The sequence below is a fragment of the Scyliorhinus torazame genome, chromosome 3 (assembly GCF_047496885.1).
Source record: "Scyliorhinus torazame isolate Kashiwa2021f chromosome 3, sScyTor2.1, whole genome shotgun sequence".
Classification (NCBI taxonomy): Eukaryota; Metazoa; Chordata; class Chondrichthyes; order Carcharhiniformes; family Scyliorhinidae; genus Scyliorhinus; species Scyliorhinus torazame.
The window spans coordinates 110,631,502-110,647,239 of NC_092709.1; the positions used below are offsets into that span (position 1 = coordinate 110,631,502).

General features: G+C 51.0%; 1 long non-coding RNA gene across 2 annotated transcripts in view; it reads right to left on the reverse strand.

The window, feature by feature from the left end:
- The window catches only part of LOC140408644 (uncharacterized), a 36,718-nt gene that overhangs the window by 16,808 nt on the left and 4,172 nt on the right, over window positions 1–15,738 (reverse strand). The gene's annotated exons all lie outside the window — the stretch shown is intronic.

Genomic DNA, 15,738 nt, shown 5'->3' on the forward strand with positions numbered 1-15,738 from the left:
TCAGGGTCACGCTTGCAGATTGAATCAGTGTGCTTCACCAATCAATTGATCTGTGTTTGGTCTCCCCAATGTACAAGAGACTACACTGTGTCATGAGCAGCAAATCAATCTAGCAGCAGTAAACAAATCAATCACTGTTTCACCTGAAAGATGTGTTGGGAGACGTGGACAGTGGGAAGGTAGGAGGTGGTATCTCCTGCACAGAATGGTGCTGTGGCAAGGGCAGGGTGTGTCAAGGTAATTGAAGAATGGAATTAAGTCTAAAAGGTGACCATGAACCACTGTTGATTGTTGTAATAATCCATCTGGTTCACTAATGTCCTTTAGGGAAGGAAATCTGTCGTCCTTACCTGGTCTGGCCTACATTTGACTCCAGATCCACAGCAATGTAGTTGACTCTAAAATGCCCTGAGGGATGGGCAATAAATGCTGGCCCAGACATGGGCACCCACTTCCCAGAAATGAATTTTTTTAAATGTTCCCTCCGTTACACAGCAAGCCCTGAAGCTCCCAAGCACAAGTTACATAGCAAACCCTGAAGCTCCCAAGCACAAGTCGGCTCCTTAAAGTATTTTTATTCAAATATATAACATTTGAAAACATTACATCACAAAAATAAACCCAACACAAAATACCACCCCGCCCCCCCCCCCCCCCCCCCCCCCCCCAACAGTCGATGGTAACTAGTTCTCCGAAATTCAGAATTCCACCTCTTGTGGATCACCTCATTCACCCCTCTCAGGACAAATTTCACCTTCTCTCAATGCAGGAAGTCCATTAGATCCGTCAGCCACACCGAGGCGGACCTCCACCCCAACAAATCCAGACGTGAGCTTTCAGAGCAGCGAACGCCAAAACATCTGCCCCCTGCACCCACCTGTAACTCCAGCAGGTCTGACACCCCGAATATGGACACCAGGGAACTAGGTTCCAAGTCCACGTGCAAGATCGCCACCGTGCGGAAACACGACCTCCAACATTTCTCCAACTTCGGGCAGGACCAAAACATACGTACATGATTAACTGGGCTCCTCCCACACTGCTCACAAGGATTCTCTACCCCCTCAAACAATCGGCTCATCCTCGACTTTGTCAGGTGCGCCCTGTGTACCTTTAACTGGATCAATCCCAGCCTCCCACACGAGGTTGAGGCATTCACCCTCCGCAGCATCTCACACCACAATCCTCCTCTAGTGCCATTCGTAGCTTCTCCTCCCACTTGACCTCAACGCCTTCCAGAGAGACCTTATCTTCCTCCAAAATCCTCCCACAATTCACCCAGTCGACCCCACCCTCCAACCCCATCACCGACAGTGCTTCCTCTAGCAATGAGAAGGAAGGTGCTACCAAAATGAACGGAAAGACCTTTTCTCAAAATCCTGTCCCTGCACGTACCTAAAACTCTCCCTGCACGGGAACCCAAACTTCGCCCCCAACTCCCCCAAACTTGCGAAGCACCCTTCCAAAATCAAGTCCTTCTTCTCCATCAACCCTTTCCTCCCATCTCCGAAACCTCACATCCATCTTCCCAGGCTCAGCATGACCACCATCACAGGACTCCCTAAATATCTATCTGGGATAAACGCCCGCAACCCCGACCCCATACAAGAACCTGGCTCCATCCTCAGTCACAAAGCCTCCGTCTCCCTTCTCTAACCCACACCTTCTCCACATTTGCCACCCAGTAATAGTACAAGTTCAGAAGGCCCAACCATCCCCCACCTGCCGCCCTTTCTGAAGTACCGTCTTCCTAATCCTTGCCAACTTACCTGTGCAGCCAGTTAAAATGGCTAACTCCCGATTTAGAATGGCTAACTCCCGATTTAAAATGGCGAACGGCAAAGGCTGATGGGAAAGTCAGCCAACAGGACACAAACGAGCAGCTGCAGGTTGAGTGTGTATTTACCTCTGGAAAGGCCAGACAAGATCGATACTGGCAACCATCAACATAACAAAACACCAGCCATCCGCATATTAATGAGCAATCCCCGGGAACAATGAGCAACATTTAGAAACATAAAGCCAAACCAGACTCTTTGGCGCCAGCAGAAGCCGACACAATGGGAGGTGAACGACCACCTCAGGACCGTCCATCGATCAGGGAACCGCTCCAGCATTGGAGAAAATCGAACCAAGTGATTGGGACAAAGTCTAATCACTTGGAACCAGGTACAGGGTCCGCCCCGAAAGGCGGGAAGCCTCTGGGGACTATAAGAATCAAGCCCAAGTTCAAATCAGCCCCTCTGCTTGACCGGGTCACTCAGAAACGCAAACCAACCCTTGACAGTGACCAGTCCAGCCATCGCTGATATCTAGTAAGTCTTACTTCAACGCTCGCTACGAGATAGGTGCTCCGAGCTACCAATCTGTACCAACTTCGAATCTCGCAGGCTCAGAACCCGAACGAAAGGCCATTCGTTTCCCTGACCTGGTGGGCCAGTTCCAAGTTAAATATTGGCCTGTTAGCTGTAGAAGTAGCTTAGACGTAGAATTTATATATGAGTAGTGATTGCTGTGTATAATAAATGTGCTTTGATTTAAATCTTACTAAGCGGTGTATTGGATTATTGATCATTACTCGGACTTCAACCACGTGGCGGTATCAGAAAGATACCTGGCGACTCAAGAGCAAAGGTGATAAAACAGAGCAATTAAACTAAGGCAAAAGTTAGCAACATTATTTGGCGACATCCTGACGGGGCCCGATCTAGAAGTGGAAAACCACTCCGGGAGAACCCAAGAATTTGATTTAGAGATCCAATTGGAAACAGAAAACCACAAGTGTTCAAGCATTTCTGATCAATACTCATAATTCGGAAATGCGTTTGTTGCGTCAAAACTGTCGGAAGTTTGTATTTCGGAAAGTAGCGAAAGCCGTACCCGTATTTACAGCACCGCCTTAGCTCCCCTGTTCCAAATTTAAAAGAAGCATTCGGATAGGAAAGATGGCAATGCAGGCAATGCAGCGCCTCATGAACTCTGAGGAATTTGCGGTCGCAGTGACAATGTCCCATTTGGGAGGAAGAGATCATGAAATATCTCAAAGGGAAAGGATGGCCCCTTTGGAATGATTTCTGTGACAACGAGGAATCAGGTCCCGAGAGTATAGGACATACTTGGTGGGAGAACCTGAGCGAGATCCACAAAAAGAGCTTAGGGAAAGCTCGCAAGCCGATGGCAATTGTGTCCTGCTTGGCACAATTGCGAGGCACAGAGGAGGTCATTAGGATGCTCCGGAAAGAAGTAGAGGGCATACATCGGATGAGTAAGGTCGATATAAACGAGGTAGAAAAGGAGAATTTAGACCTGAGAAGGAAATTGGCTGCAAAAGATGGAGAGGTGGATGACGCCAAAAGGGCTCACCAGTCTTGTCTGGCGCACTTAAGCAGCTTCCAGTCTCAATACGAAAAGGCCTATCAGGACATGTAACGTGCAGTCCTGGTACGAGAAGAAATGGAAAAACAGGTAGAGGCATTACAAAAACAGTGTAGTGACCTCAAGGCAGCATTAAGAGCACTCCTTGATGCCACCACAGAACAAAGGCAAAGCACATTAGACCACGCAAAGTGCCGGAAGCAGATTGCAGAGCTGCAATCACTGCTTTCTGTTCAAAAAGGTTTTCAGGAAACCTTTGGAGAAAGATTAGATCAGGAAGACGGCCCTGATTGGGAAGAGTTTTTTAAAAAATATATATATTTTATTAAAGTTTTCAAACAGAATTTTTCCATTTTACAAATCAACATAAAAATAGTACAGTAACTGATAAATAACATTATTTAAATAATATAGTGAACTAACAGAGTAACAAAAAATAGTGCTCCCCCCACTTTCCCTCCCCCCTACCCCCCCGGCTGCTGCTGCTGACGATCTATTTTCCCTTAACGTTCCGCGAGATAGTCAAGGAACGGTTGCCACCGCCTGGAGAACCCCTGAGCCGATCCTCTCAGCGAAATTTCTTTAGTTCCAGTTTTATGAACTCTGCCATGTCGTTTATCCAGGCCTCCACGCCGGGGGGTTTCGCTTCCTTCCACACAAGTAGGATCCTTCGCAGGGCTATCAGGGACGCAAAGGCCAGAATATCGGCCTCTTTCGCCTCCTGCACTCCCGGCTCTTCCGCTACCCCAAATATAGCTAACCCCCAGCCTGGCTTGACCCGGACCTTCACCACCTTTGAGATCACCTTTGCCACTCCCCTCCAGTACTCATCCAGTGCCGGGCACGACCAAAATAGGTGTGTGTGGTTCGCCGGGCTTCCCAAGCACCTCCCGCACCTATTCTCCACTCCGAAGAACCTGCTCAGTTTTGCTCTCGTCATATGTGCTCTGTGTAGAACCTTAAATTGTATCAGGCTAAGCCTGGCACACGAGGACGAGGAATTTTACCCTACTTAGGGCATCAGCCCACAGCCCCTCCTCAATCTCCTCCCCCAGTTCTTCTTCCCATTTTCCCTTCAGCTCCTCTACCAGCGCCTCCCCCTCATCTCCTGATATATTTCGGACACTTTGCCCTCCCCGACCCATACCCCCGAAATCACTCTATCCTGTATCCCCTGTGTCGGGAGCAGCGGAAATTCCCTCACCTGTTGCCTCGTAAATGCCCTCACTTGCATATATCTAAAGATATTCCCCGGGGGCAACTCATACTTTTCCTCCAGCGCTCCCAGGCTCGCAAACGTCCCGTCTATAAACAAATCTCTCAGTTTCCTAATTCCTGCTCGTTGCCAGCTCTGGAACTCTGGATGGAACAGTCCATCCTTCCTGGGACAAACCTGTGGTTATTCCTGATCGGGGACCACACCGAGGCACCCGTCACCCCACTGTGTCGCCTCCACTGCCCCCAGATCCTTAAGGTTGCCACAACCACTGGGTTTGTGGTATACCTTTTCGGGGAGAGCGGCAGCGGCGCCGTCACCAGCGCCTTTAGGCTCGTTTCTTTACAGGACGCCATCTCCAGCCTCTTCCACACTGCCCTCTCTCCCTCCCTCATCCACTTACAAACCATCGCCACATTGGCGGCCCAGTAGTAGTCGTCCAGGCTCGGCAACGCCAGTCCCCCTCTGTCCCTGGTACGCTGCAGGAACCCCCTCCTTACCCTCGGGGTCTTCCTTGCCCACACAAAACTCATAATGCTCCTGTCTATTTTCTTGAAAAAGGCCTTTGTGATCAGAATGGGGAGACATTGAAACATGAACAGAAACCTCGGGAGGACCATCATTTTTACCGCCTGCACTCTGCCCGCCAATGAGACCCTCAGCATATCCCACCTCTTGAAATCCTCCTCCATCTGCTCCACCAGCCGTCAGATTAAGTCTGTGTAGAGTTCCCCAGCTCCTAGCTACCTGGATCCCCAAATATCGGAAGCTCCTTTCCACTCTCCTTAACGGCAGGGCGTCTATTCCTCTTCCCTGGTCCCCGGGGTGTATTACAAAAAGCTCGCTCTTCCCCATATTTAGCCTGTATCCCGAAAAATCTCCAAACTCCCTCAATATCTGAATAACCTCTGTCAAACCCTCTACAGGGTCTGCAACATATAGCAGTAGGTCATCTGCGTAGAATGACACTCGATGTTCCTCTCCCCCTCTAACCACCTCCCTCCATTTCTTAGAGTCTCTCAATGCTATGGCCAGTGGTTCAATTGCCAACGCGAACAGTAATGGGGACAGGGGACACTCCTGCCTTGTTCCCGTGTAGCCAAAAATACTCCGATCTTTGCCGGTTTGTGACTACACTTGCCACTGGGGCCCCATACAGGAGTCTGACCCATCTGACAAACCCCTCCCCGAACCCAAACCTCCTCAACACCTCCCATAAATACTCCCACTCTACCCTATCGAATGCCTTCTCCGCATCCATCGGCACCACTATCTCTACCTCCCCCTCCGCTGGGGGCATCATTATCACCCCAAGCAGCCGTCGAACGTTGACATGCAGTTGTCACCCCTTTACAAACCCTGTCTGGTCTTCATGCACCATTCCCGGGACACAATCCTCTATCCTTGTCGCCAGCACTTTTGCCAGCAGCTTGGCGTCTACATTTAGGAGTGAGATAGGCCTATATGACCCGCATTGCAGCGGATCTTTATCCCGCTTCAGGATTAATGATATCGTCGCCTCCGACATTGTCGGGGGTAGAGTCCCCCCTTCTCTGGCCTCGTTAAAGGTTCTCGCCAGCAGCGGGGCCAACAGGTCCACATATTTCCTGTAGAATTCCACCGGGAACCCGTCTGGTCCTGGGGCCTTCCCTGCTTGCATGTTCCCCGGTCCTTTAGTCACCTCATCCACCTCAATTGGCGCCCCCAGTCCTGCCACCTCCTGCTCCTCCACCCTCGGGAACCTTAGTTGGTCCAGAAACTGTTGCATTCCCTCTTTTCCCTCCGGGGGTTGGGACGTATATAGCCTCTCATAGAAGGTCTTAAACATCTCATTTACCTTCCTTGCTCTCCGCTCTGTAGTTCCCGTTTCATCCCTAACTCCCCCAATCCCTCTCGCCGCTATCCTCTTGTGAAGTTGGTGGGCCAGCAGCCGGCTTGCCTTTTCCCCATACTCATATCTCATCCCCTGTACCTTCCTCCACTGTGCCTCTGACTTTCCTGTGGTCAGCAGGTCAAACTCCGTCTGAAGTCTTCGCCTGTCTCTATATAGTCCTTCGTCCAGAGCCTCCGCATATTTTTTATCCACCCTCAAAATCTCCCCCACTAATCTCTCCCTTTCTTTGCCCTCTTGTTTCTCCTTGTGGGCTCTAATGGAGATCAACTCTCCCCTAACCACCGCCTTCAGCGCTTCCCATACTAACCCCACCTGAACCTCGCCATCGTCATTGACCTCCAGGTATCTCTCAATACATCCCCGCACCCTTCCACAGACCCCCTCATCCGCCAATAGTCCCACATCCAGTCGCCAGAGTGGGCGCTGCTCCCTCTCCTCTCCTAATTCCAGGTCCACCCAGGACGGGGCATGGTCTGAAACGGCTTTGGCTGAGTACTCCATTCCTGCCACCTTCGAGATCAGTGCCCTACTCAGAATAAAGAAATCTATTCATAAGTATACCTTGTGGACATGGGAGAAAAAGGAGAACTCTTTGGCCAACGGCCTAGCAAATCTCCACGGATCCACTCCCCCCCCCCCCCATTTGTTCCATAAACCCCCTAAGCACCTTGGCCGTTGCCGGCCTTCTTCCGGTCCTGGATCTAGACCGGTCTAGCCCTGGATCCAGCACAGTATTGAAGTCTCCCCCCATTACCAGGCTTCCCACCTCCAGGTCCGGGATACGTCCCAGCATCCGCTTCATAAATCCCGCATCATCCCAGTTCAGGGCATATACATTTACCAGCACGACCTCCTTTCCCTGCAATCTACCACTCACCATCACATATCTACCCCCGTTATCCACCACTATATTCTTAGCCTCGAACGACACCTGTTTTCCCACCAGTATCGCCACCCCCCTATTTTTCACGTCCAACCCTGAGTGGAACACCTGTCCCACCCATCCTTTCCTTAACCTAACCTGATCCGCCACCTTCAGATGCGTCTCCTGAAGCATGACTACGTCCGCCTTCAGTCTTTTTAAGTGCGCGAACACCCGGGCCCTCTTAATCGGCCCATTCAGGCCTCTCACATTCCACGTGATCAGCCGGATTGGGGGGCCACCCATCCCCCCCCCCACCCACCGACTAGCCATCCCCAATTCTGGGCCAGCCCACCGTCCGGGTCCCGCGCACCCACCCATCCCCCCGGGGGCGCCTTCCCGTCCCGACCACCTCTTCTCTTGCCAGCTCCCCCTTGCACTCAGCAGCAGCAACTCAGTTAGTCTCCCCCCCCCCCCCCCCCACTAGATCCCCATCTAGCATTGTTACTCCCCCCATGATGCTTCCGAAAGTCAGCTAACTCTAACTGACCCCGGCTTCCCCCGTTCTCTCTTTGACCCCCCTGCGTGTGGAACTCCCTTCCTGCGCCTATCTTCCCGCCATCATCTCCATAGCGCGGGGAAAACCCTGCGCTTTCCTATCGGCCCTGCCCCCTATGGCGCAGCTCCCTCATTCCCCATCCCCCCTCTCAGTCCCTTTTTCCACCGGCGCCCACATTTCTCCGTGTCCCCCCATCTAGAGGAGAGAAATTCCCCATCTATCGTTTCAATATTATAAACCTCCCATTTCCCAATTTACACTTCTGTACCACAACCTCGTTGTTTCCCCCCCAACATCAGTCTCTCAGTTCTAGTCCAGTTTCTCTTCTTGGATGAAGGTCCATGCCTCATCTGCCGTTTCAAAGTAGTAGTGCTTGCCTTGATGCGTGACCCACAATCGCGCCGGCTGCAGCATCCCAAATTTTATTTTCTTCCTGTGAAGCACCGCCTTGGCCCGATTGAAGCTCGCCCTCCTTCTTGCCACCTCCGCGCTCCAGTCCTGATACACTCGTATCACCGCATTCTCCCACCTGCTACTCCGTAACTTCTTGGCCCAGCTCAAAACAGCCTCTCTGTCTGTGAAGCGGTGAAATCTCACCACTATCGCCCTTGGTAGTTCTCCCGCCTTTAGTCTCCTCACAAGGACCCGGTGAGCCCCTTCCACCTCCAGGCGGCCCGATGGGGCCTCAGCTCCCATTAGCGTGTGGAGCATCGTGCTCACATAAGCCCCAACGTCAGCTCCCTCCGTTCCTTCGGGGAGACCTAGAATCCGGACGTTCTTCCTCTTCGAGCTGTTCTCCAGGACTTCAAGCCTTTCGATACACCTCTTATGTAGCACCTCATGCGTCTCCGCTTTTACCACCAGGCCCTGTATCTCATCCTCATTTTCGGCTGCCTTTGCCTTCACTCCACGGAGCTCTATCGCCTGGACCTTTTGTGTTTCCTTCAGCCCATCGATTGCCAATAACATTGGTGCCAGCACCTCCTTCTTTAGTTCCTCCACACACCGTCGGAGGAATTCCTGCTGGTCCGGGCCCCATGTCGTCTGGGCTCCATCCGCCGCCATCTTGCTTCTTCCTTCTCTTCTCTGCCGCTGTTCCAAAGGATCCTTCGCAATCTGGCTACTGCCACTGGTCTTTTCCATACACACCGGGGGGGCACCTTCCTTTGTCACCCCACACTGGGTTTGGTCTGAAAAAATTTCCGTTGGGGCTCCCGAAAAGAGCCCAAAAGTCCGTTAGAACGGGAGCTGCCGAAACGTGCGGCTTAGCAGTGCATCGCCGCAACCGGAAGTCCCCGATTGGGAAGAGTTGAATGAAACAGCGCAGAGATATGTTCAGGGAACATGTGCGCAGAGAAAGCCACAAAAGAGAAAAGCGCCCCAACCCCCCACAGAGCAGATGGTTCACGCTCTAATGAACCCAGTAACCACCCACCACACAGCCACATCGGACGCGGAATTTCTATATTCCACCCCCTTAACAGTGACCCAATTACAGGACGCGTGCGATAAGATCACACCGTTCCTCCCCACCTCAGACCCCCACCATTTCTTTGCCACAGTTAAACATCAGGCGACCATGTACGGCCTGGATGAGAGAGAGCAGGTAAAGCTCACAGTTTTAAGTTTAGACCTGTCAGTAGCAGCAGCCCTTCCCGACCCACAGAACGTAGGAGGAGGCACCCTTGCAGAAATGCATACCGCAATCCTGGATGCGATCGGGTATAACCGGGGTGACCCCGTAGATGGCCTCAACAAATGTAGGCAAAAGAAATCCGAGCACCCCACAACGTTTGCTGGACGCCTGTGGATTCATTTTGCAGCAGTCTTTGGAGACTTAGACCGTGCCCACTTGTCCCCAGACAACATGGCCAAATGGACCCGAACCCTTATCTCCCATGCCACAGAAACAGGACAGAAAGCCTGCATGAGTTATGGTGCCTCAGAGGAGGCCCATAACGAGAAGTGGGTAGTGAAAAGATTGTCCCGCGCTTGGGAGCAGTCTGTTCAAAGTAAACCCGCAGTTAAGAATACTGAGGAAAAGCAGGCCGCCGCAGATATGCAGGCAGTAAAAACACACCAGAACCCCGCATGGGTGAATGAGGGAAAAAACAGCCCCCCACCCAAGTCACAGGAGTGTTACAACTGCGGACAGTTGGGACACTTCGCAAGAGAGTGCAATGCCCCTAAAAAGCCACAGAGAGCCCAGCAGACGGGCACTCTGAGTAAGAAAAAGACAGAGCCCATTCATAGCGTTAGCGCCCGTTCAGATCAGACGGACTTGACCAGAACGGACTGACGGTGTACGGGCTCCCCCAGTTGGGTCTGCGACATCCTTTGGGATCGGTCCAGACGACCGGTAGTTGCAGCAAAAATTCGGGGACAGCCCATCGAATTTCTCTGGGACACAGGAGGGTCCCACACCACCATAAATTCCTCCACCCTGTTTCAAAAAGACACGTGGCCCACTACAGCCACTATCTCCCTCAGTGGCTTTACAGGCCACTCACAGCAGGGACACATCACAGCCCCTGTACCCATTCAAATCGGTACAATCACCACCAAGCACCCCGTAGTTTTAGTTGACCTGCCCCACACAGCAGAACACATTCTGGGAATCGATTTCATGAATTCCCACAATCTTTCATTTGATCCAGTCAACCAGTGTGTCTGGAAGATGGCAAAATCCGCAAGAGCCCCCGCAACGCTCAACATAGGAGAGTACATGAACAAAATTAGCGCCATAGGCGAATTTTGGTTCAACCCGACCACGCTTAGTATGGACAAGCAGCAGGTTAGGGCAGTTCTGCAAAAGAACAGGGCAGCATTCGCGACCCACAAGCACGACTGTGGACGGATGACTGGCTCCGTACAAGTAACAGGACCTGACCCTAGACCCCCAAAACAGTATGGATTTACCCAAGAGGCAGAGGGAGAAATCTCAAAGGTAATAGAAAGCTTATTAGATCAGGGCGTACTTAGATCAGTAGCCTCCACTAATAATGCCCCGATTTGGCCAGTGAAAAAGCCCGATGGATCATGGCGACTGATCATCGATTACCGGGAACTCAACAAAGTCACCCCCGCAGCAGCCCCCACAGTAGCAACAAGTCCCGAGACCATGCTCAAGCAGGGACTCAATTCACGATACTTCACGGTTTTGGACGTCAGTAATGGATTCTGGTCCATTCCATTGGCAAAGGCGTGCCAGTACAAATTTGCCTTCACCTTTAAAACACGGCAGTACACGTGGACATGCCTGCCACAAGGATTCCACAACTCCCCCTCTATTTTCCACCGACAGCTGGCAAATGGTTTAGCGAAATTCTCTCGCCCCGAATGTCTGGTACAGTATGTAGACGACCTACTACTGCAGACAGACACCAAGGAAGAGCACATTGAGCTTCTGTCCGAACTCCTGGAACTCTTACACTCAATCGGTTGTAAAGTCAACCCCAAAAAGGCCCAGATTTTGGAAGAAAAGGTGATATATTATACAATTATCACACATGGTAAACGGGAGAACGAGCATAAAAGGATTGACTCGATTGCTAAATTGCCCCTTCCCCAGAATGTTTCAGCCCTCCGGTCGTTTTTAGGACTGGTTGGCTACTGCCGAAACCACATTGACAGTTTCACCAGCAAGGCAGCGCCCCTCTCAGACCTCCTAAAGAAAGGAGCCCCCTGGGAATGGCTTCCGCAGCATACGGATGCTGTGGACTCTTTAAAACAGGCACTCAGAGCAGCCCCTGCACTACAAGTTCCAGACCTGCTTTCCCCTTACGCCAGGGGTAGCGACCACAGACCGCACCCTTTCGGCCGTGCTCCTCCAGGAATGGCACGACCAGTTAAGGTCCGTAGCTTACGCCTCCAGACTTTTAGATGCTGTGGAGCAGGGATTTTCAGTCTGTGAGAGGCACCTGCTCGCAGTATTCTGGGCAGTCCAGTATTTTTCGTACATTACCGGACTGAACCCCATCATAATTCTCACCGAACACACCCCCACCCAACTTTTACTGGACGGACGACTCAAGGACGGTACAGTTAGTCAAATAAGAGCAGCTAGATGGACCCTTCTCTTGCAGGGACGGGACATCACTGTTAAAAGGACAAAGACACACACCTATTTAGCCAACAACTTACAGTACACCGGAACCCCCCATGAATGTGAAATTATCTCCCCACACCACAACACAGGCCCCTTTATTGCGAAAACACCCCCCAGAAAGTTAGGTAGTTCAACCCAGAGCCCCCAACACATGGACACGTGTGAGCCCATAAAGATCTATGTGGATGGATCTTCCACAGTCTAGGATGGGAAGCGCATAACAGGTTGCGGTATCTATGTCGAGGACGCGCAGGGACGCGCCCTTGAGGAAATATCGTTAAAACTACCCGGACACTTAGGTGCGCAGGCAGCAGAACTCGCGGCCATCGCATATATAGTTGAACACCCAGATTCCTTCCCCAGCCCAGCAGACACATACTCGGACAGCCTCTATGTCTGCAACAGCCTCACGGAATTTCTGCCCCTGTGGAAAGCAAGAGGATTTGTTTCCGCAGACGGAAAACCCCTCCCCTCAGCCCCATTGCTCCGTCATATTTTAGAAAGAGCCCAGAACAGGACTTTTGGGATCATCAAAGTTCGCAGTCACCATCGTTCCTCCCCCCCTGGAAATGTGAAAGCCGACGCACTGGCCAAAGCAGGTTCCAGGCATGGATACTTTTGGACACCCCCCGAAAGTGCACCAGTGAGTGCAGTTCAGGTCTCACAGACAAAGATCGAGGATCTAGTAGAGGCCCAGAAGCAGGACAGCAATCTCAGGGAGATCATAAAAGGGAAATATCCAGCTCCCTATGAAAGATTTAGAAATGCACTGACCACACACGACGGTGTGGTGTTAAAAGACACCCTTTATGTGGTTCCTGAACAGGACAGGAATCAATTGATTTGCTTGTTCCATGACGGTCACGGACATCAGGGAATCGATCCCACTACAGCCCACCTCAAGCAGCTTTGTTGGTGGCCGAATTTAAAGGAAGATGTAAACCATTACATAGAAAATTGTCTGATCTGCGCCCAGAATAATCCGGACAGATATGCCAAAAAGGCCCAACTCAGCCACATCCGACCCGTTAATGGCCTCTGGACTAACCTCCAGTTCGATTTTATAGGACCATTGCCCCCTTTCAGGAATGGCTATAAATATGTACTTGTGGTAATTGACACATTTACAAAATGGGTGGAAGCATTCCCAGCCCGCACAAACACTGCAAAAACCACAGCCAAGATTTTGACCCACCACATCTTTACAAGATGGGGACTCCCCCGCAGCATTGAATCCGACCAAGGCTCCCATTTTACGGGACTTGTCATGCAGAACGTCCTCACGATATTTGGCATCACCCAAAAATTCCACATAGCATACCACCCACAGTCGAGTGGTATCCTGGAGCGCATGAATCGGACCCTAAAATCCACCGTCAGAAAGATGGTCCAGCAGAACAACACCACTTGGGACTCAGGCCTCCCTTTTGCGCTGATGTTTTTGCATAACACAATTTCTACTTCCACAGGTTACACCCCACACACCCTCATGACCGGACGCCCCATGAAAGGCACAGAATTTTTATTAGGTTTGGACTTGACCAGCCCCGAAGTGACGGCCCTCACACACGGGAAAGCAGTAGAACAGTTAGTGGAGAATGTTAAAACGGCTCAGCTAGCAGCCGCAGTAAAATTGGGCACAAGGAAGAAACAGAGCAAGGCTTGTTTCGACAAGACAGTGCATGCGACCGAGTATAGTATAGGACAGCAAGTTATGCTCTCTGTATATAACCCCAGCACATTCCTGTCACCAAAATACTCGGGTCCGTATTCCATTGCGGACAAAGTAAGCCCTTCCGTTTATAAAATAAAATACCCCAATGGTAAGACTGCGTGGTTTCATATAAACCAGCTGAAGGCATATTGAACACAGTCGAACCACGCACACCACGTCATACTCAACGCAGCACACCACACCCCGCCCACAGCCAACGGCCAACGTAACCTTACCAACCCCCACCACATCCAGCCCAGCCACGGACTCGACCTCGACTCCACCCCTGAAATATACACTCCGCCCTGGAACGCCCACAGACTGCAGCAGCAGAGACAGCAACTGTGACTCGGACGATAGCCACAGCACGCCTCCCTACTATTCCCATGCAACAGGACCCACACCCAGCGATTCAGACTACAATCCGAGTGATTCCTTCATGATCACTTTCCTGAACAAACCCCACCACCGACCACGAAACCACACTGACGACCCCGATTTTGTCCCCACACAGCTAGACACCAATTACTGGCACCGAGATAACTCGTTCAGACTCGTCCGCAACGACGAGAGCAACCCCAACTCACACCATGCAGCCCTTTCAGCCCTAATCCACTCCAGAGTTTGGCACCCGGGAGAAGAGGACGACCTTGGGTCTGACTCCCAAACCGAGAACCCCTTTGCGACCCTGTTCGCAACCGAGAACTAAGGTGTCCAGATGATGTTTTAAAAGGAGCCGCTTGGGAGAAGTGTTGTCCTTTCTGATGGAACCTGCAGAATGTTTTATGTTGTTTGTACGTTTGTTAAATGTTGTATGTCTGCCAGGAGAATTTTTCTCACTGCCCCACACCTATTCGGCCGAAACCTCTGAGGACTTACCTACAGAGACTCACCATTGCCAGACACTAATTTGGCTGAAATCTCTGAGAGCTTGTCTGCAGAGACTGGTTAAGGAACCTGACGCCCGTTCGTAACTGCCCTTCTGGTTCGAAGGATAGAACCACTATGGCAGCCCCACCACGATGACTACCTTTTTTGCCCGTTCTTGTCGGTTGCTTAGGTAGTGGAGAAACGGCTTGGGACCCGCCCTGCCTGGGAACCCCCCTCTGGTCAACTACGCTTGGGTAGGAGAGATTTGTTTATTGTCACGTGTGCCGAGGTACAGTGAAAAGTATTTTTCTGCGAGCAGCTCAACAGATCATTAAGTCCATGAGAAGAAAAGGGAATAAAAGAAAAGGCACGGCATTGGTAGCCGTCCTACATTGGACTCCATCCAACTCTTACCCATCGCGGCCCATACGCACCTCATTTTGTCACTTTCAGTTCAAAAAGTTTTGTTTTGTTTAGGTAACCTTTAGGTTGCCAACCACATGCTATTTACATCCTGAAACACGTGGATGGTAAATTGTGCAGTCTGTGAGACGGCTCGCACTGGTTCATTATTGGGAAGTGTGTCTTGTCCTAAAATTCGATTTTTGAAAAAAAAATGAGGGAGTCACACATAGTGACCAAATATAAAGGGAGTAATTGGCACTACAGGACAGACACATTATCGTACAAGATATTAAACAAAGATAGTTACAGACACTATGCTTGTTTTCACAGAACTCCAGAAGCTCCAGGACCGGAGAAGAGAAGAAAGAAAAGGAAAGAGAAGAGCCATGAGGACTTCCTTCATATGGATCAGCATCATGTATATAGACTTTTGGTTGCGCGTGAACGCGAACCCCATGACTTCAAGCCCCCCAGCCGTTAATGTTTCACTTTCCCGCAGTACCCAGAACCCAGTCACCAGCGACACCACATCATCCTGGTGTGCCAGGTTTATAACCTGGTACTCTATGTCCTATGTAATCAAAACATTACTAGCATTAGCGATACTCTGCTGCATTGTGCGGACTATGCTTCTACGGAAATGGAGGAGAGCCTACCGCACTCGAACCCCGGTATATAGGATCAGATCCCCTATGTTCGGATACGACCAGACCCCCGACCCCCGCGATCTATAAT